Here is a 23,801-nt window from a genome sequence, read left to right on the forward strand (position 1 = left end):
TACCATCTGCAACGTGTCCAACCTCTGACCCCCATAGACTTTCCGGTGAGAATGCAGTTTTGTCAGTGGCTCCGAAGACAAATTACTGGCAATCATCATTTCACTGATGACGTCCTATTTACTGATGAAGCACAATTCACCCAGGATGGCATTGTAAATTTTCACAAATCTCATATCTGGGCCACTGAGAATCCACTTGCAATAGTGAAGTTAGGACATCAACGTAGGTTTTCCCTAAACGTGTGGGTAGCACTTAGGTGATCAGCTCGTAGTGCCATTCTTTCTTCCTAATGCATTAACTGGGATCCCATATTTGAGATTTCTCCAACACGATTTTCCGCTTCTACTCGAAGATATACCTCTCGATAGGCGTTAGCGACTGTGGTTTATGCATGATGGAGCGTCAGCATATTTCTTTAACGTGTCAGAGAACATTTACATGCCCGATTCGGACGAAAGTGGATAGGACGTGGGGGTCCTATTGCTTGGCCACCGCGCTTCCCGGACTTAAATCCTTTAGATTTCTTTCTCTGAGGCCATGTGAAATCGCAAGTTTATTTTACCCATGTTGCAACATTAGAAGACGTTCGAGAAAGGGTTGAACAATGTTGCGGACATATTCAACAGGATGCCAACATGTTATCACGAGTACGTGGATCTTTGCGAAGACAGGTACGAGCATGCATTCGCATGAATGGACGACACTTCCAACATTTACTTTAATGATTAAATAGGTTAATTTCTTATGCAACTCTTTTGAAGTTACACATCTGGGTATTTACTGTTTACCTTATGATTAATACACTACACATTACCAACATGACGATTTCTGTTTGTTGATATGGACAAACACGACATGTCCATCATTTTTCGCTTGTTGTAATACACTTACGCGTTCAACATGTGGAATGTTTCATATTCCCCTCCCACATACACGAATGTTGTAATGCTTTTCCCATTGCAACCAAGTTTCCGGATAATCGTTAATTGCTTAGCACATAATGCTTCATCATTGCCTTGCATACCGTTTGATTTACCTAAATGCTGCTACACTTGTACGTATGCATTAGTTGTCGGAATTCTCTCTGGAGCCATTTACAACGTACATCACCACACTTCGATTGCCTCCCTCATTTCCTGCTGGTTATGCAACAACACACGGCACGTAAACATTGTCCGCCATTTTGTATCTTTTCGAACTTTCGATCTGGTACCACGACTTATGAATTACTGGTGGATAGACTCGCTCTCGATGTTCATCTCGAGCCCCATTTCTTTGGACAATTTTCCAGGAATCCCTCCTTTTCTTTGGGGAATCCCTTGCGCGCGCATTGGAGAGTTATCAACCATGCATTTCTGCATAGCGCAGGTCTGACTTCGATAGTCATTCATTGGACCGCCCTCTGTCCGATTCATACTTTTTGAGATATTCGTCTCTAAATTTCATTTTCCCACACTTTTGACGCCCCTATCTCCGTTACGAAGCGTTTGTGGACACATGTTTACTAAGACTTTTTTGTTAGTTTTTTCGTGTACTATCTACGGTTTAATTTATGACCATTACTTATTAAACACCCTGTATATATATATATATATATATATATATATATATATATATATATATATAGTGGCCTATTTTAATCTTTCCACGGAAATATCTCAAAAACGGTTGAACATAAATAAACTAAACAAAAACTCAAATAGGAAATACCATGGAACAAATCGAATGGTGATGTTGCGGTGACTCCCAGGGGCGCTCTTCAGGGGGGCCGGAGGCCCAACTTTAAAATTTTAAATAGAAACATGGAGCGAGTGACACCTCATTCGATAGATCTTTAAAAACTAAAAAGCGATGTGGCAAAAGATTTTTCATATCAATCACCGTATTCAAAATGACCCCCAAGATATGTTACCTGTATCAGATAAACGTCCAGTACCGCCAATATGAAAACGGTTGAACATAAATGAACCAAAGAAAACCTCAAATAGGAAAGCCGTGGGGCAAATCGAATAATGTTGTAGTGGGTTCCCCCAGAGCCGCCTATCATGGGGGCCCAGGAGCAACTTAGAAATTTTAAACGAAAATATGGGTCAAGTGATACCTCGTTCGATATATCTTTATACACTAAACAGCGTTGTGGTAAAAGATTGTTCATATGGGTCACCGTTTTCAAAATGGCCGCCAAGACATGCTGTCTGTATCAGATAAAACGTCCAGTACCACTAATATGAAACCGATTGAAAATAATAACGGATGAACAGAATAAAACTCCTATAGGAAATCACAGAGAGTATTTATCATTTCACGGCTCGAAAATGATAGAACAGAAGAGAAGAGAAGATGAAGAAGATTTCCGTGGAAAGATTAAAATGGGGCACCCTGTATATATATATATATATATATATATATATATATATATATATATATATATATATATATATATAAAGGGATACAGCGAAGGAAATTCATGAAAGGATTTGATCTATGTTGGATGATTCATATCCTTCTTAAGAAACTGTTCGACTTTATGTAAGGGAATTTGAACGTGATAGAACAAGCAATGAAGATGCACCGCCTCCTGGAGCACTGAAACCTGCTGTGACACACGAAGTCATGGATAAAGCCCATGGCTTGATTTTAACCGACAGACGAGTAAAAGTGAGCAAGTTAGCAGAGGCCACAACCACCTCAACTGAACGAATTAACTCCATTTTGGGTAATGAACTGCACACAGGAAAAATGTGTTTACTCATTCCAGAGGATAGAGAAAGCCATGTTGCTGAATAAAATAGAACGAACTTAAAATTCTTTTGCATCCTACTTATTCACCAGATCTAACTCCTCGAACTATGCTCTATTCCCGAAACTTACAGGACGAAAGTTTGGGTCAGATGAATAGGAATTAAATGTGTAGTTTGAAAGTCTCAAAAAAAAAGAAAGAAAGAAAGAAAGAAAAGAAAAGAAAAGAAAAGAAAAGAAAAGAAAAGAAAAGAAAAGAAAAAGGAAAAAAGAAACTTATTTTCGCTAAGAAATCGTTCGTTTCTGGAGAGACGTTGGAGCAAGTAACCTGAACCTCGAGGAAATTATGTCGAAAGATAAAGTGCGTTAAAAAGCTCAAATTATTTGATACTAAACCTAGTTACTTATCAAACCACCCTCGTATTTCACCGTGGAAAAAGTCGTCAAGGCATGACGTCGGTCAAGGAGCTACAGAAAGGTTACAAGATTAGGAGACACGCTGAATAATTGTAAATTAAAGAAAAGCATCTAAAAATATATAATTGTTAATTTTTTTCGTCTGTTGTAGTTACACAGTTAATTTTAATTTCTTTGCATTTCTATTTCTCTCTTCTCTTCCAGTCAGAAGGCATGGTGGCTTACTGGTAGAGTGCTTACCTCTGGTGCGTGGGGTCCGTAATTCGATTCCTGGTCAAGTAAGTTTGTGGTTGACAACATCGTGTGCGTGGGTTTTCTCGGGAAAACTCCCGCTTCCTTCCTCTTTCTCATTCCATAAATTCTTCCAGCATCATTCAATTGGTTTAATCATCTCCATTATATAAAGAAGGTATCATCGTTGGATGTTAAATTGAAATATTTTATTTCTTTTTTTCTCTTCCAGTCGTTGCTAAGTGTAATGATAAACCAGTTCATGGTTGAATACATGATTTAATTGCAATTTACTGGTTGGTATAAATAGCAATTTCTTCAGTTCTACAGTACCTCTGCAATCATTATATATGTATGAGGATAAACGTAAGGGGCACAGTGGCTCAGTAGTAGTGTGCTTACGTCAAATGCATGGGAATCCTGGTTCGATCCCCGACCAACTAACTTTGTGGTGGACAACCTCGTGCCCGTACGTTTTCTCGGGGCACTCCCATTTTCTGCCACATTTTCATTTCACCGATTTTTCCATCATCATTCACTTGCCTTAATAATCTGTATCTTGCGTAAGAATATATGCCTTATCTTTAAGTTTTAGTCCCATAGTTATGCCAGCTAAGCTAAAGGAGACGGTGATGATGAGTAATGAATGAAATGGTGGAATGAAGAAAGTGGGAGGAAACGGGAGAACCCCGAGGAAACCCACACATACGGTGTTTGTCCACCACAAAGTTTACTTGGCGTGGGCTGGGATCGAACCCCGGACCCCAAGCACCAGAGGTGAACGCTCTACCACTGAGCCACCGCGGCCCCCCGTTAAACTGAAAGATGTCATTTCATTTACGAGTGTAAAAAATTTTAATAGAAATAAATTTTCCGTCGCTTTTGTATAATTCACGATAAAATATCTTTAGTATTTGTGTTAGAATATTAAAATTCTAAGTATGCCTGAACATAATTGAGGCGCTTATTTTGAAAAGAGAACATTTATGTCTCCAGTTGTTTGCTAAGTGGATCTTAAATGATTTCTGAACCTATGGAATGAACTCTGTCGGATTAAGTAATAGTGGTTATGCAAACCGGAAGTTTTATGGTAGAAATCACAAATGTAAATTTAATCGTGTCTATAAAAATGGAGCATATCGTCGCTGCGCCTCGAAGAACCGCTATGTGTTAAAACCACAACTTTTCAGGAGAAGCAAAAAAACATTCCACTCTTAAAATTTTGCCAAATACCTAAGTATACACGGAAACACTTGAAAATATAATAAAATTTGTTCTGCGTATATTATGCACTGGACATTGTTGTAGCTTGCTTCAACAATATTATATTACTATTTTTGTGTTTACGTAGCACATGTCGGTTTATCTTTTGCGCCTTTATAAGCACATAGAGAGAATCAATACGTACGTGATTAGAACCTGAAGTCTATCTATTATTTTTTTCATTCAATATTCACTTATCACATTATGAGGGGCCGCTGCCTGGCAGCTTGGAGGTTTATTTGCACAGCATAATTCATTTTCGACCAAATCACATAGCAGTTCTTCGAGGGTTAGCGACGGTATCCACCTCATTCATTCACTTCTACAATAATAGTAGCAATCGTGAAATATTAATTTCAAAGACTGAGAAACCGTTAAAGGTTAATTTCATAGAAATAAAAATTGAAGACGAAAATGTTATATTTTGAAAATAAGGTAGTTAATTACAAATACAAGTTTCCTGAGACGAGACCTAACAGAAGTTAGTTAAATGGTGACAGGCCCGTATCCACGGGGGGGGGAAGGGGAGCCGGGCCTCCCTAAACTTTGGCTGGCCCCCATAAAATTTCACGGTAGGCTTGCAAATGAACTATAATATGGTTATGAAGTATAATATGATTGAGTCGCCTCCCCCCCTAAATGTTTGGACTGGCTACGGGCCTGAATGATTGTATAACTTGAAACGCAGAACGTACAGCCAACTGTGAAAAATCAAATTAACGTCATCCGCTCCTAATTTTAAAAAAGATCAAAAATAATTGTACATCCCCTATTTTAAATCTTGAAATACCTAATTCAGCCTGACAGAAATACCAGTCATTCGGAAGAATGCCGGTACCAGTCAGTTGACAACTCTAGTATGTACTGTCCAGTGGCGTATTTAGGATTTTGTTTCGAGGGGGGTTTTGCTAACTTTCGGCGGGGGGCTTTGCCTGCAAGATATTTCATATACTTTACTATAGTAAGTAAGATTTGGCGAGGATTAAGCCCGGAAGCCCCCCCCACTAAATACGCCACTGGTACTGGCTCTCTGGATAACCGGTCAAATGCCCAGTGTGCTCCTCTCTTTATGTCTCCCCCCGCCAAAAATTTATTTCGTAACAAGACATCGGATATTTATGCAATTGTATATTTTGTTCGTTTGTATCTCTGTTAAACTTGGTAGGGGTTTCTAACACCAATAATGCAGCTCCAACTTCAAGTTTTTATAGTGCATATAGATAAATGTATATTTCAATTATTATGAGCATATTCAGTATAATCTATAAATTTTTATTTCAGATGCATGCTTATAGCTTGAAATAAATCATTAAGTTTTAGTTTACATTTTCAATGCATTTAAATGTCTATGCAACAGGATGAGTTTTTGCATAGGAGGATGGGAGAATGCCTAGTTAATGAAGGACCAATAACATTGTTTGCCCAAATCAAGAGAACATAGGCGCTTACAATTGCCAAGACGTTAAGTGAGCGAAATCTGATGATGATAAGAACTCATTCTAATATCGTGTCGAGATCAATTCAAAAACAAGAGACGCGAGGAATGCTGTTTAGTAAATGCTTAAGTTGAACATGATGAAGTTCAACATGAGTTCCAGTCAGTTCCTGGTAAAGTCGGGCGCTCAGTGGGAAAGAAATTGACGGATTTTCTTTCTAGAAAAACTCCGATTACATAAGAATTGAAGCAATGGAAAGATATCTTCAAGGGTTAGTTTCCAACCTGGCAGGAAACATAGATACTGAACTTGCTCCTCTATATAAATATTGTCCAGTAACACTACCTATTTGATGTTAAAACAGGTCATTTTCTGGCTACAAATGTAATCAAACTGACACCAAAAATGCAGAGAAGCATCTTGTGATATACTGTAAGGTTAATTACGGGAAGGAGTAAGTCCTTAAAAAGGAAAACTTTTTTTCTACAGTGGATACGTTGAGTTGAGTTGATTTTGAGTTTAACGTCCCTTTCAGCAGCAAGGCTATATGAGACGTGACCTACTGATTAACGTGGAATCCGAACCACATGAGCTCCCGCCGGGAATCGTACCCGGGTCTCCCACGCCAAAGGCGCGTACGCTAACCGCTTAGCCACCAAGGAGCTCTACAGTGGAAAAGTGAGACTTATTATTTTGTGTAAAGTAAATGCATTCTAAAATACAATTGTGGAGAAAAATTAGAAATGAAATGAAATGAAATCTTTGAGTTTTACGTCCCAGGCTTATACCGGTTAGGGCAAAGGAGACGGATTACGACAAATGAATGAAATGGTGGAATGAATAAAGTGGGAGGAAACAGGAGAACCTCGAGAAAAACACGGTGTTTGTCCACCACAAAGTCCACACGGCACGAGCTGGGACCCCAAGCACCGGAGGTGAACGCTCTACCACTGAGCCACCGCGCCCCCCAGGATAAAAATTGGAGTTCGTGTTCTCATATGACTGTGTTCATTTTAATCTCACAATTTGTGTGTGTTTTAAAAAGTTAGAAGTATATTAACTATAAATACCATAAAAATAATTTTTGAAAGGAAATCTCTAAAAGGTAAAATACACTTTCGATGTCACATTTCACTTATAGAACTTTGTCAAAACTTTAGTGTATATTAACTGCATATTTTAACACATTTAACAGCATAGTTGCATGCTTATTTCATGAATTTTAAGTGCATAAAAATCCTATGTCTATTAATACCTAAAAAAATAAAAAAAAAATCTGAAAGATTAACAATCTTTTCTAGATCAATATGTAAAGTATTGTGATTAGCGCATATTGTGAATCTTTATTGGTAATAATTTTTCAAGACGCTTGTACGTAAAGTTGGCTAGTGGTTTGATGCCCTCCAAATATCTGTACCACCGTCTCTTCCATGGTACCAGATCACTGAAGAAAACTACCTAGATATAGTGTCACAACTACGTCAAAAAAAATATTTTTCAACATTTTCCTGCTTTTTAATTTGAGAATATTGTAACCCTGCCCTTAACCTTTCAACTACTGTATTGAAGTCATCTTGAATGAAGAAATTTGGAATCATCTCGTGTTTTTAGACTGATAGTTAACTTGCAACATAAAGAAAGAGGTTTTTTTAGTTTAACGTTCCACGCTTATCTACCGAGGCTAAGGGAGACGGTGATGATGAGATTGGTGATAATGATGGAATAAAGAAAGTTGGAAGAAACTGGAGAACCTCAAGAAAACCCGCGTACACGGTGTTTGTCTACCATAAAGTCTACTTGGTAGGATAGAACAAGGGACCCAACACGCCAAAGGGCAAAGCTTTACCACAGAGGAACCGTGGCCACGAAAAGAAAAAGAAAAGAGGGAAGAAATAATACAATACACTCAAATCTTAGCGTTTTTTGAAAAAAGCAATAGTACCATCCAATGGCGGATCTTGAGGGAAGTGACGTCAACAAAAATTAAAAAATTAATCCTATAAACTAAGGGAAGAAAGCTCACATAATACATTCGTTCTTGTATATAGCTTATTGGCGTCACTTAGACAATCTTCTCTCCCCTTGATTTCCAATACCAATTAATAATGTAAAAATCTATTCATATCGGAGGAGGACGATCCCCCAAGCAGGATCTGAAAAGTACTACTGATACAGCCTTCTGAAGCTGTATAAAGATTTCTTCTTATAGCTTGTACAGATAAAATTTAAATTTTCACTATGTGACTTCCCTCAAAAGCCGCCACTGGTCACTTCCCTCGTGCTATGGTTTTCCAGTCACTAAGTGAAAGCACACATAGGTATGTATACAAGCCATAGCAACAAGCACTTCGTACGTACGAGCACAGTTTCTGTATACCAGACGAAAAATCTAATTGGCAAATGCAACAATCTTCTCGGTTTCCAACCAAAAGAATCGGATCGTTTTCCCGAAACGTTATTCATTGTTTTTTTTCTTCTACTCGTATTGTCGCGTTAATTCCACGTGGAACAATATCATCCTGTATTCTTTACCCCCTCCCGCTCCTCAAAAACAAAACAAAAGTGAAAATCGTTCTGTTTGATATCTGCACACTCGACTGATGCCTTATCTTTCCCCCACGTGGTACAAGACCAACGAGTACGGAGAGTTAGCATAATCAGGCGCCTAGGCCCCTCCCTTTGTTGTGTGACGTCATCAAGAATGGGGCGCGCGCGAGATCCGAGATGTAGAAACGCATGCGTAGAGCCAGCATCCCGAGTAACACAGAATATAGCAATGATTCAATTAGGTTTCTTCGGTCGGTACAAAGGGGGGAAGAATACGGAGAGTACAGGGGGTAAATTATATGTGTTTGTGTGTGCGTGTGAGTGGATCAGGCGGGGGGAAGGGGGCGGAGGATGGTAGGCATTCACAGAAGCTCGTGTGGTGTGGTTATCGGTTGTAAGCGAAGACTCGTGAGTAACTTGTGTCAGTTTTCAGAGCCGGTCACTGCAGTACGGTGAAGTCTCATCACGCATAGAAACACACACATATAAAGACTGTTGTTATACGTACTTAAACGCGTGTACGCATTGACATATTTATTACTTTTATTATCGGATTGCAGTTTTTTTTTTATGTTATAGAGATACAAGTGAATCCAAAACAAGTTGGAACTTTGACTTTATTGGAACGTGTTTGTTTTTTCTCTAAAGTTTTGTTTCTTAACGTTTCGGAAACACGTCGGAAAACATCTTCTCGTATTGGAACAATAGCAAGGTAAGATATTAATGTTGTTTCTCTGATTAAACATTTTCTTTTTTCACTTGACACGTGAGTATTAATGTTATAAGTAAACTGATGTTCATAATTTAAATAATTGCAAAGTCGATCCTTAATAGAACATTTTTTTATATCATAGATCATAAGATCCATTATATCTCAGGCAAAAATATTCTTGTACGCCTTATATCTGGAGAACTACACATAGTGTACCCAAGCCCAAACTATCACTTAATTCAGTATGATGTGCTTATTCCATAAAGAATACAAAAACTCGATGTCGGAGCCCTTCAAAAATTTTGTGGCCCGCGATCCAAGATCCAATATATATATATATATATTTCAATCAATCAAAAATTTTCTTGTAAACTTTATATCTGGAGAACTACATATAATGTAGCCAAACCCAAACTATAACTTAACTCAGTATGATGTGCTTATTTTATAAAGAATACGAAAACCCGATTTAGGGGCCGTTCAAAAATTTTGTGATCCCTGATCCAAAAACTAATAATTGGCCAAGATCGCAATCTTTTGATCCATTTTTTTGTCATTCATAAAATTCTTTGCCAAGATCGCATTTTTTTGATCTGCTTTCTGGATCATTCCTAAAATTATTGTTTAAACTGAAATCAGGATTTAAAAAAAAAGTCAATGTGACACAAAAGTCAAAATTTCTCTAATCAATAGGAAATTTGTAAATATTTCATCAAACACTTTATATAAAATGTATTAATGAGAATTTAGTGGATAGGTGTCCGCTAGGCAATAATATATATTTTCAAGGGTAAGATTGTTGATGAAACCAGTACCTCATTAAAGACGCTTTTCACACTTGTTTCCACGTTTAACTTAATAAATAAATAAATAAATAAATAAATAAATAAATAAATAAATAAGAAATAAAAGAATATTATAATTTTTCTGCATAATGTTCTAGTAACAACCAACTGCGACCAACTAGACAAACTAGCCAATGATAACTAGACAAATGCAAAATGCTATTCAAACACCTAAATATTCTTCCAATTCCTTCATTGTACATTATATATACGAAACATTACTTTTGGTCCACAAGAAACAAAATCTGTACAAAAAGAACTCAGATAAATATGGATATAATACAAGAACGAAGTCACATCTCCAAGATCCTCTTCATGATACAACTTTGTTTTAGAAAACAATCACATACAAAGGTGTACAACTCTTTAACTCAGTGCCTAATCAAATTAAGTCTCTTACCAAACATGAAAGTTTCAAATAGCCAGTACTTATTCTGTTGCTAAATCACTGCTTTTACAGTGTGCAGAAGTATTTGCAAATTGATTCATGTTCTGCTAAGTCGCAAGTGCAATTTTTGTGCATATTATATTTTGCTATTGCTGTATGGATGAGTGATGTGTCCTCTTCATAGTAATTCTAAGGAAACCTCAATATTTTATCATGTTTTTCTCTCATCTATAAAATATTGTAAAAGTAGCCATGTTTTTAGTATAATATATAACCACAACATTGACATGTTCTATACCATAAAAATATGGCAATCAGCCAATGTAAATGGTCATTCAACGTAATAAAATTCAATTCAATTCAATTTTTAACTAACATTAATTCTTGCTCAGTTCTCAATTTATGCCTGTGACTTTTTCATTTACTTTCAAGGCATATTCTTTGACAATGGAAAACGTATCGACAATACACATTATTTTACTAGGTATTTGTGAGCAATAAATAATTACGCTGGAAAATTTTGAATAATTGAATACTAATAACCATAATAATACCCTGGACTGATAAAGACCCTTGAATGAAGTGACTTAATTGGATTTTCTTCACAATTTGATTTGAATAATAATGTGTTTATTGTTTTACTTCAAAATTTTAGTTGCAAAAATTGTTATAATTATACTGATATCACTATTAAGAATTTTAACAAAGTTGCTAAAATTATTATTTTCTTTTAAATTACAGATCAATTTATTTTCAAACGTTGTTAATTGCATCTTTGAATTTGATTAATTTGTCTTCGAATCTTACCATTTTTATCTTTGAATCTTACCATTTTTATATTTGAATCTTTTCAATTTAAATTCGAATTTTATATAAATTATTTCCGAATTTTATAAATTTATTGTCCATATAATCTTCGGAATATTTCGATGAATTTTACTTTTGTTATACAATGCATTTCGCTTTTATAGGACATGTTTTGTAACTAACTAGAGCTGGTCCTATAGATTGGTTACCCCATGTATTGTGTATGTCTTTATGTGTACTAGAAAAACGAAAATAATTTTTAAAAAATATAGAAATTTAATCGAAAAATCAGTCTTAAGATACGAATTTATACATAACATCTTTTGCATAGTTCTACTACTGAATTTATAACTTTTTTCTTCAAGAAAATCTCGATATTCCTAATGTACTATGAACATATTACAACTTTCAACAAATTCCAAAGAGATCAATTAAAATTATTTAATTGTCATTCGAAGAATTTTTTACACAACTGGATATTTTATATAGACTGTAAACATAAATATTCCACTTGAAAAATTTTCTTTTTCATTAATAAAGTTGTCTAATTACTTTTGTGTAAAATTACGTTGAACTCCTAGCAGAAATATTGTTGACAAACTATCATTTTGAAATTACAAAAATTGTTGCACGAAGAATACAATTAACTTTAAAACAAATAATGATTGGTAGATGTTTTTCTTGACCATTATTTTTCAAATAAATTATTATTATTCTGATACTTGATGCCATTCTTTGTGTTACATTTATTGTAAACTTGCTGAAATGCCCATTCTTCGCATGGGTCAGATAAAATATCTATGTAAACAAACTGAACAACGAAAGGAAAAAATATCGATCATTTTCTGCTACTTTTATATATCCCGGTAAACACCATCTGAGATATCCTGGTTCGAATTTTGAAAAATAAATGCCTCTGGTTACCAGACGATGAAGGTTGTATTTGGAAATCAACGTCTGTGGGAGTTTCATCATTGATCACAGCGACCGCGAGAACTATGAATTTGACACTAATATCGATCATTTTCTACTACTTTTACATGTCCCGATAAACGCCCCCCTGAGACCCCCTTGGTTCGGATTTTTTAAAAAATCGCTTCGTCCTGGTCTGGAGCCTAAATCAAGGTACCCGTGACCAAAATTTGGTAACTTTCGGTCCAATCGTCTGGTCCCCAGGTCGCACACGGATACAACAACAAACTCTTTATTTTATTTATATTAGATTAAAATGATGGATGGCAGGAATTTTGTCAGTGATTCTTATTAATTTTATGGAAAATTTTAAATTTTAATATACGGTATCTTGGAATAAACTAAATTTATTAATAAAAGAGTAAACAGGCAAACAAGATAAAGTATCACGTCATACTTAAGCACAAATCATTCAGTCACATTTTGAATTTTAACTACTTGACATAAAATATCTGCTGATGATTCTAAGAGATGAATGTTAGTTTAGAGAGGAAAAAATCCGCTGAACCTAATCAAAATATTTTTGTTGTATTACATAAGAAAGGAATATGGTTGTGCTTTTGTGTTTTTTTTTAACCCTTTCATTGGCAAGCATTGATAGCATTACCATTAAAATATTTAGTTTGTTTTTATGATTGAACCATGTCTTCCTGATCATAATTTCGTAATTTTTAAAGTATTTTTGTACTTTGGTTAATAAATACAGGGTGTTTATTTCAAAGCAACGCTACCACAAAGTAGGTCTTATGTGTAGCTACTAAGGAGCATTGCCCTATTATGGTCAAATATCATAAGAATACTCTCAGTAATTACCAACACTTTCGTTGAAATATTTTCCTACAGAGCAAGAAAAAACAAAAAAAAAAAAGATAAATAAAAATAAAATAAAAATAAAAATAAAAAATAAAATAAAAAATAAAATGAAATTTCGCGGAACGTAGCAGATTCTACAATACTACATTTGACTGTCCCCTGTTGACGAAGATTAGAATTATCTAAAGTAGCGACCACCAAATCATGTATATGAATATTGTATGAAAGCAATAATGCCAATTAAATGATTATTGAAGTTACAATTCGTGCGGCTAACGCAATAGAATACGATGTTGCTTGAGAGCAACACTGCTCAATAAAGGATTAATGAGGATCTGTCCTAAAATATATATTCCTCTTTTTTTTTTCAAATTCCTAGGTATTATTTGATATCACCATTAGGTATTTAATAAAATTACTTTACTTAATTTCAAGTAACTTTTTATTTATCAACTTATTTTCAAATACATTTTTCCAAACTGGACGAGATTTTTCTTCTATAACACGCAATAAGACGGAAGTAGAGACATCCTAGGAGGCTGACAACCACTTTGACTATGTTCATGAAGAATGTTTTGAATCCAGTTTGGATAAATATAAATTCTTCGAAGTCATGGCTAATACCGGTAAATTTGGGAGTGGTAGCAACATTATCTACAGATTTTACTTTGTTGCTCAAAATCGTTAAAGACCCGAAAGATATTGTTGTCAAGCTGTCCGATGTTTATTTTGGAACAAATATGCTATAACTAATGTTTAAGAAAATATGTCATACTTTTTATCATGTAACTTTAGTTTTGGTTAATGGTTGTCAAAATAAATTTATAGTTTTTATACTATGATGAAAAAAAAACTTTTTTCCAAATATTTCGTATATTTTCTAATCATCATTTTCCCTCTTTCCTAAACATATATATATATATTTTAAAAAATAAAGATTCTAGATACAGAAGAATTCTGTAATATTGTTAGAGGAATGAAACAGTTCTGAAAAAATGATACCAGTGGCGAATATTGAGGGAAGTCGCATCGGTAAAAAATATATGTTATCGCTACAACTATGGACGAAGAACTTACCTAATCAATTTATGTAATGTACACAATAATTAGTACGTTAGATAACTTTTTCTACTTAGTTTGAAGGGATAAAATTTTGTTTTTATAACGATGCGACCTCTCTCTAGAGCCGCCATTGGATGAAACATATATTTAATTGGAAGATCTTGATTGAACTGAAAAAAATAGGCGTTCTTCTGAATAAATCCTCATATGCGTAGTTCTCAATAAAATTGACGTGAACGAATTATTTCATTAACCCTTGAAGGGCCAAGCTATTTAGCACCCGTGGAGTGCCAAGCGGGGTACAAATTGGACCACAACGTATTTTTGTAGTGGCACGTGTTTGGTCGTGAGGATTTATAAAAGTCATCGTTTTCATCACTTTGGTAGTCAATTTTTTCTTAAAAAATTCTTTTCGTCCTCACCACACGAAGAATCATATGGAAGAAGCCCCGCTTTCGTGTATTTCTTGTTCGGTCAGGGTTGCACAGTTCATTCTGGAGCTTCAGCTAGCTGTTGCACAATGATACTTAATGTCATGTGACAAGTTCAATGTTTACTAATGTAATTTTACATCATTATTCTCAGAATGTATTATGTTACGAAGCAGTAGTGCCAGTTCAAATGTAAAGGAATGAGCCTTGTGATAATTTAAATTATTTCCACGGAGGGCCGAGTGGGGTACATTTTGGATTTCAATAAAGAATTGGCACTTTTTAAAAAGAAAAATAACACTTTCTATGCAAAAATTATTTCCTTACTATATTTTTCATTTATTTAAAGTCAGTTATAAGAAAAGTAGAAAATTAACAGTCATTGCTTACAAAGCTATTACAGAAAAATATAAGTGGGATACAATTTGTATTCTGCTTGGCCCTTCCGAGAATTAACATGCAAATTAATTGTATATAAGAACCGTGTTATATCTTATAGCGGTAAAACTAATAACCATTCGTTATTAAATTTCGGTAAAGAATAACGTAAAACTATATATATGGTTGACAATAAAACACCTACCAATTATAATGATTGTAAGGAAGGAAGTTGTCCCTCACTCGATATAAATGTTATTAGATGTATCTATTCATACTTTTTTCGAAAAAAAAAAAGATGCATGATGATTACTGCATGATGATTACTGCATGATTTTTCTTTTACCGAAAAAAAAGATAATCAGTATTGGAAATCCTCATATGGGAACTTGAAAAAGGAATTGAATGTTGAATTTTAGATTTTTCACTTAATTCCGACGAGAAATAAGTGCCATATATGACACACTTACAACTCATAAAGAACATGCCAAATGATACCAAAATCTCTTATTCACACACGTCAATATCTCACACAGCAGACAAAACAGTCATTTGATGCCTTTGATAAATCACAAAAAAAGCTAAAGTGAAAAAAGGGTATGTGCCATATATGGCACGGCATGCGGTAAGGGGTTAAATTATCTATTCAGGTTTTTATTAAAATATAGAACTTGTGAAACTGAATAATCATCACCGGCAAGATCTGACGCAAACTGCGTCATTACAATTGTATAGGCTTCAAAACTACTGAAAAACTAAAAAACAATGTATTAAAAAATTGAGAAATATATATATGGAGAACACGTTTCAACCAAGAAAAGTATTAGAAATGGAAGGAAGTCGAGTAAGTTTATCAGGTTACGCCGCTCTGTTTTTTTTGGGGGGGGGATAGGGGCGAGGTCAGTCGAAGAATTGCTAGATCATTATTAGAACAACCCACGTTATCGTTAATTATTTTGATAATTTATCTTTAATTTTTTTTAAAAAATAAGGTCGTAATAAGAGTTATTACAACTTATTACGCATTATTTTAAATTTCTTTTTAACTCAAATAGCTTAGCTCAAATATTATTCTAAATAATTTATTTTCTATCTATTTAATAATATGTCATACATATCTATAAATGAAACAAAACTAACCGAGATACCAAATATAAATTGATAATATTTGTGTTACATAGTCGAAACTCTTACACAAGTATTATTAATATTTGGTTTGACAACACAGCATTGCTGCACGATTTGCAAATAAGAACAGAAATAAAACATTGAACTGCTGAACAAAACTGTGCTATTGATAAAAATAAATACTTTACATGTTACGTTTCCATCTTCTAACCAAGATCCTCATCAGACATACTCTCTGAGTGTATATCTGATGAGGATCTTGGTTAGAAAATCGAAACGTAACATGTAAAGTATTTATTTTTATGAATATCACAGTTTTGTTCAGCGATTCGGTGTTTTAATTCTAATAGTTGGTGCTCTGGTCATTTTTTAAAAAAATAATACTGTGAATATTACTGTTATAATGAACAAGATACTTATAAAGTAAAATTAAATACTGAAATCAATATCATAAAAAGATTTTTTTCTTTTTAGAGTAAAGTAAATTTCATTTGAGAAATAGTATAAAATAATATAAACACACACTACCAGTGTTTTTTCCAGACATGTTTTTGGGGAGGCACTTCCCCCCACCCCGAAGAAGACAAAAATAATACGTTTATAATATAAGAAAAAATAGAATAGTACCAGCTGTGCCCCCCCGCAATAATAAGTGTGCCCCTCCCGGAACATTATGTCTGAAAGAAACACTGCACACTACAGTTAAATAACAAGGCAATATGTTTGAGTGCTAATCTATTCTTCTATGTCACGCTCAGTCTCTGCATCTGTACAACACTGAAGAGGTCGATTAATTTGCAAGTTTTAGAATCAGTCTCAAGCTTCTTTTCTGTCACCCACCATTTTTTTAAAAAAAAATCAAAATCCAATTGAGAACAGAAAATTTTCTCTTAACTGAAGCAAATGATGAATTGCTTCGTATCGAACTGTATACTGATCATAAAACTGCTAAATTTTTCATACTGTAATAAGATTTCAATTGAGGAGTTTGATACATTAAGGGCGTAAGTCTGAAACATGCAGTTGGAGAAAAACGATGTTGAAAATTTAAGTAGTGTCTTTTTCTTACATAAAACAATGTAATATCCACCATTTTGTTCCGACAATGAATTGAAATGTTACCAGGAGGCTAAACAAGCATGGCAAAAGCCACAAATGCGTTTGATGCAAAAAGACCGTAAACTCGCTTACCCCCTTATTACATCGAACTCCTCAATTGTTGTTCTGTTCTCCTGCTCTTCACAGAACTACAAATATACAAGGGCGCCGATCTCTCTGTAAATTTGGAGGGGCCCATTCAGACGCAGAAGGTATATATATATATATATATATATATATATATATATATATATATATATATATATATATATATATATATATATATATATATATATATATGAAGATTTTAAGACAAATTGCACTCAAATTATGCCAAATATTGTATATTCACAAATATAGTAGGGGGCACAGGCCCCCTCGCTCCCCAGGATCGGCGCCCTTGCAAATATTTATTTTAAATTCTTAACTTTGAGGCTAGAAATGACAATCATATGGACTACAACTGAAGTCCACATAACACATTTCCTATTATTGAAATGTCTATTAACATTTTATTGTTGTTGAAAATGAAACTTAGTAAATTTAATTATTGGTTACCATAATTAAACTAACAATTAAACCAGAGGTTAATTTTCCACAAATGATGCTTTATTTTACATATTATGTTCTAATACTTACTTTTTTCCTAAACTATGTTTATAAAACTTTTTCTTCCCTGGATATTTGGAGAACCAAAATCATGTTCAGAGTAACAACCATATGTCCGAAGTATTTTTTCTTTTTGTTTTGGGTTTCTCAATCTGGTGTTCGGGACCCCTAAGAGCGTCGCGAGAGGAATACACGGGAGGGCACGAAAAGAGGTGAAAAATGTATGATGAAGTGAAACAATTGATTATTTCCTAGGCGGTGCCAAGAAGATGTGATAGAAGGCGAGTCGTGATTTAAATTAGGGTGAGAAACGCTGTTCTAGTCTTTAGGAACTATATTGGTGATGAGCATATCTACTTGTGCAGAAACATTGATTTAACAGCGAATTACACTAAATGAGACCTATTTTGTCAGTAGTTCGTTGGAATTCTAACAAGGATTATTGCAGCCTCTACAGCAAGACATTGTAGTTTCACTTAAAGAATCTCACAGTATAGTAGAACTGGATGGGTCGAAGGAAAAAAAAAAAAAGTTTCCGCATGTCTTCTTGGAAAATTTTCATCTCTTACAAACATTCCAGTTTTAATGCAGAAATTGTATGTCCCCTTTTCTTCTCCCATTGTAACACGACAGAAAACATTTCAATTCATGTATTCTGAAATGAAATAAAATAAAATCTTCCAGTTGCCTTTTAATCGTGCCCGCCCGCTCATGCTTTCGGGTGCATGTTATCTGTTAACATTGATAAAGCCTTAACAACCCGACAACAAAATTGGAAATCGCTCAAAAATGTTGTGCAACGTTGACATCATTACCATAAGCATTTCTGTATCATGTCTATCTATAAGATTGTCTTTAACATTAAAATTGTAAGAAATTACTTATTGGAAGTAAATACTTATTGGAAAACTGTAAGGAAAACCAACTTAAATAAATCAGTCTTAGGAATCATATTTCATAATGTATCTGATGAAGGCAAAGATACTTTGCCGAAATTGTAACGCTATTATTTATTAGAAAATAAATGCCTTGTTCAGAAATTGTCTTTTATTTTAAACACGAAATTCCCAAACTAGAATGAGTGGCTTTTTAAACTTCACTTTGGTTACCTTGACATCCAGTTATATCGTAACAACTCAGCAATAAAAATGTCGGAAATACTGATCACTGAACGTCATTATATTCTCTAACTATTGTGCTGCGCTATTTATTCTACATTTATTGCGTTATTCTTGACAAATTTTTAAATGAAAATTATCATAAATGTTATTTTTAAAAAAATGTTAAAAAGAGAAACTTACTTCACTAGTGAAATATTTTTTCTGGATTTTTTTTGGAAATAAATCACTTTTTGGCGTATTGTAAGATTATTAATAAAATATGAAATAATAAGAAAAATTGTTTTAGATTTTTATAAAAGAAAATGTTGTCCGAAAAGCCATTGCTAACCAACCTCTTTTTGGTTCAGCAAATACTCAAGTGATCTCACTCCACTTTCCAGTATTACTTTCGAGCGATGATACAATAGAAGTAAGCAACGTGATCGAAAGAAAGAAAGAAAGAGAGAAGAAGAAGAAGAAGAAGAAGAAAAGAAAAAAATGAAAATGAAATCTTTAAGTTTTACGTCCCATGGTTATGCCGGTGAGGCTAAAGGAGACGGTGATAATGAGAGATGAATGAAAATGGTGGAATGAAGAAAGTGGGAGGAAACGGGAGAACCCCGAGAAAACCCACGAGCACGGTGTTTGTCCACCACAAAGTTCACTTGGCGGGGGCTGGGATCGAACCCGGGACCCCAAGCACCAGAGGTGAACGCTCTACCACTGAGCCACCGCAAGAAGAAAAGAAATTTCAGATTTCAGTAGGTTTACTTTCATGGCCCCTACAAGCCGAGAAAATAAATTTTGGATATCTGTTCGCCCCGATATAAATGTGTTCATTGGCTTAGAGGCCTATCCTTCAACACTTCCGTACCAAATTTGAACTTAAGATTTCCATAAGATTCTTCATTTAAAAAAAAAAAATCTTCAAGCCCTAAAATTAATGGTAGTTTACTAAAAAATGAAAATAAAAAAATTACAGTTTTCTCAAAAACGACTCATGATATTGTCTTAATATTTTATAAAGCGTAGATATTTCATTGGTAAGTAGACTATTATAACTGATTTTTCCTGAAAAAATTCATAAGGGGTAGTTTACTCTTAGGGTGAACTTGTCCGAACAATTGTCTCAAAAATGATTTAGGCAACTTTTCTTTTGTCATAAAATGGCAATAAAATTTTCATTAGTAACTTGACAATGTGGAATAACTCATTTGTCCTCAAAAATCCACAAGGAGTAGTTTACTCTTAAAAATGAGTTCTTTTCTGAACGATTTTCAGAAAAACGACGCAGGCAATTTGATTCATATTTCATTCAAAAATATTTCGTTGAAAATCTCACAATATGGTTTAACTCATTTCTCTTGAAAAATCCAGAAATCCAAAAATCTCTTGAATTTGTTATTGGGGGAGTTTTTTTCCCGGACGATATTTTCTAAAACGACTCATGCGATTTTGTTTATATTTCCTAAACACATATTTCTCATAAACTAAACACACTTTCTTACAAAGCTGTCTATAATGTTTATTATAAATTAATTTGAAATGTTACTGTTTCGGAAGTATATCACTTCCTTTTCAGACTACTAATCCAACGGGGGGGGGGCGGTGGCTCAGTGGTAGAGCGTTCACCTCTGGTGCTTGGGGTCCTGGGTTCGATCCCAGCCTCCGCCAAGTGAACTTTGTGGTGGACAAACACCGTGCTCGTGGGTTTTCTCGGGGTTCTCCCGTTTCCTCCCACTTTCTTCATTCCACCTTTTCACTCATCTCTCATAATCACCGGCACCACCCGGAGGGAAACATCGTCATCCACATTGAGATTATGTGTGAAGGTACTAATGCAATTCTAACAAACTTGACTTCTCTCTCATTACCTTTTCACTACATATGATTTTTATCTCGCTTGTTGTTTACGTCCGTATGTGTCATACACTGCACTGAAAAATCACTACAAGGTTTTGTCATTGTACCGCAAATGACCCCTGAAAAGTGATTTTGTCGTCGTAAGGCAAATGACCCAGAAAACTGGTTTCGTTGTTTACCGCAAATGTCCAGTACCGCAAATGACTAAGAAAACTGGTTTAGTTGTTGTACCGCGAATGTCCAGTGCTGCAAATGACTCAGAAAACTGGTTTCGTTGTTGTACCGCAAATATCCTTTCTTTCTTTCGGGTAAGTTTTCTTTCGGATGAATGCCTTATAATTTTGTTTGTATTTTACTAAAAATTTTTTCAGTAGTAACTACAGCTTAAAATCATCTAGAACAAGATATTAATGCAAGAAAGTTAAGTGTTGTGTCCCACACTTTTTATTAGCTATATTGAACTAGACTTAATTTCCGTGCAGTTTACCTTCCCTACATCCTACATTCTTTAGTCGGCATATTTCAACTGAAGGTTTCCTCTGAGTACTTTCCTTACTATCAACCCTTCCTTAGTTAATAGCGCTGATTCTTCCACATCTCATAATGTGTCCAATCATTCTCTCTTTTCTTTTCGAAATAGTATTCAATATTCTTTTTTCCTCCTACCATTTCCAATACTATCTCATTTAATACCTTGCACATCCATATCATCTTCAACATCCTTCTATAGCTACACATTACACAAGTTCTCATTCTTAACTTCTCATATTCTCCCAAAGTTCATGTGCTACGCACGTACGAATGCCACGCTTTACACATAGATTTCCATTCAGTATTGCTAATTATGGGGAGAAACTCGCTAAATCTAGGGTATTCAACTTCCAAGATAGCCAAAAAGAATCATTTTTCCAATTAGCGACTTTTTTGTGGCGATTTTTAAATGCTGGTTTGGCAAGTTACTTTACAAATCTAGCGATTTTTTTGTCAGTAACAACTTGTCTTTCCATAATCAAGCACTATTAATTAATTTGAAGAAACTGTTACATGTTTCTTTCAATGTCTTCTTGTTTATTTTCACAATCAGCACAAGCAAGGAGAGATTAGTTAAACATATAACGTTACCATCCCTCCCATAATCGCCTTTTGTTTTCTGTTATCTCTTGTTCTCTAACGGTAAACAATTCTAACCTTAATTTGTATAGCTTCCGTTGAGAGACACAAGTAATGTGGGATTAATACGAAGGAAATTAGCTGTAGAAGCGAGGCTTAAACTGAAGTGATTTTAGATGGTGATAATTTCTGGGAGTGTCCCGTGTTGAAATTCGCCGCCACTCGAAACTACTAAATACCCCCTACACCATTTCTCCGATCGTGCTCAACCTGGGTTACCACTCGGTTATTCAAAATTCCCTGGAGCAGACTGGGTCCCATCTTTTATCGCTTGATTCTTCTAGTATGTGACTAGTCAAACACAATCTTTAAAAAAATTCGGAAATTGCACTGGGGGAACATGAGTAATTTCGGAAATTTTGTAATTCGGTATGTAAAATCAAATGCAGGGAGCAGACTGGGCGCTATTTTTTCGCTTAATTCTTGTAGTATGTGACGAGTCAATACCCAAATTATCTATGTCTCTCCGCAGCAATGTCCAGAATTTTGGTACCATCTTGTTTGACTCGTAACATACTACAAGAATCAAGTGAAACAAGATGGGATCCGGTTTGTTTCCCTCTAACTGGGAAATTTCTCAAATCACCATTAATGATTGATTTTTTTCCTTTTACAACTCTTAACTTTTGTGTATTTTCAAAAATAGCACAATATTAGTACTTTATAAAGTTAATTGTGTCGGAAGTATTATGGCTTTAATTTTTTAGCGACCTTTTACCCCAAATTGGATTAATTTGACTTGCTGTGTCAATGTTTTGGCAATCCAGTTCAGTAAAATATAATAATAAATCGTAAAGGAAAAAAGAAAATTGAAAAAAAAATCTTCGGGAATATTTTTAAATTTTGTTCTATGTCAATTTGTTGTAGGGTTGTTAATGAAACGCTGTTTATAAATAGAAACAAATTAATTTTAGTTTTTTTTTGTTTTAGAAAATCGTTCCAATTAGAACTCAGCTTTTACAGTGAATCACTACACTTAACTTTCTCTCTCTCCTATTTGTTAGATTCAATCAAATCACGCTGCAGTTATTGCTGAAACGTTTATTTTAGAAGTATCAACAAAATTACAATTTGTGTTTCCGGAAAACTTGAAAGAAACTCTATCCAGAAAAGAAAGAGTAGTTATTGTGAAAATTTTATGAGAAATAAGTTACAGAATACAAGGGGGGGGGACCCAAAAGAAACCGGATTGAAAGAGCGCTGCCATTCCTGGGCGTAGCAGGGAGTTCTCCTGCTAGGTGGGTCTAGTAGAGACCTTCCCAGATCAGTTGGCCAAGCGGCAGGCCCGTAGCCAGCCCAAAAATATAGGGGGGGTGGTCGAAGTTTGGGTGCCCCGATCCAACCACATTATAGTTCATCACCATATTATAGTTTACTTGTAAGCCTACCGTGAAAATTTTAGGAGGGGCCAGTAAAAATTTAGGGTGGCCCGGCCCCCTAGACCGCCCTAAACACGGGCCTGCTAAGAGTCGTCTGCGTAGGAGGTTAACGTTTGATCGTATTATTGTTTTTCTCAACTGTTCTCGTTTGCCGCCTGCGAAATCGTTATGGCAGATTCAAAGGAACAAGGAGTGTGTTTGCTTCCTACTTGGAAAATCAGAAAGGAAAACTTACCAAATGCTTCAACAGGCTTTCAAGAAGGATACTATGAACCGCACACAATTTTCTGAGTGGTTTGGGCGCTTTAAGTGTGGTGAGATGAGTGTTGAAGATCGTGCTCGTTCTGGGTGCTCTTCATCATTTCGAAACGACGAAAACATCGAACAAATCTGCCCCAAAATCAGCGAGGAT

General features: G+C 34.9%; 1 protein-coding gene across 1 annotated transcript in view; it reads left to right on the forward strand.

The window, feature by feature from the left end:
- The first annotated feature begins 9,021 nt into the window (after positions 1 to 9,021).
- The window catches only part of Drgx (Dorsal root ganglia homeobox), a 276,072-nt gene continuing 261,292 nt past the window's right edge, over positions 9,022 to 23,801 (forward strand). The window contains exon 1 of the mRNA XM_081760532.1: positions 9,022 to 9,346. The gene's annotated coding sequence lies outside the window, so the exon portion shown is untranslated. The remainder of the gene's footprint in view (positions 9,347 to 23,801) is intronic.

This window comes from Thermobia domestica, chromosome 5 (genome assembly GCF_964235325.1).
Source record: "Thermobia domestica chromosome 5, izTheDome1.hap1.1, whole genome shotgun sequence".
In the NCBI taxonomy this organism is placed as follows: domain Eukaryota; kingdom Metazoa; phylum Arthropoda; class Insecta; order Zygentoma; family Lepismatidae; genus Thermobia; species Thermobia domestica.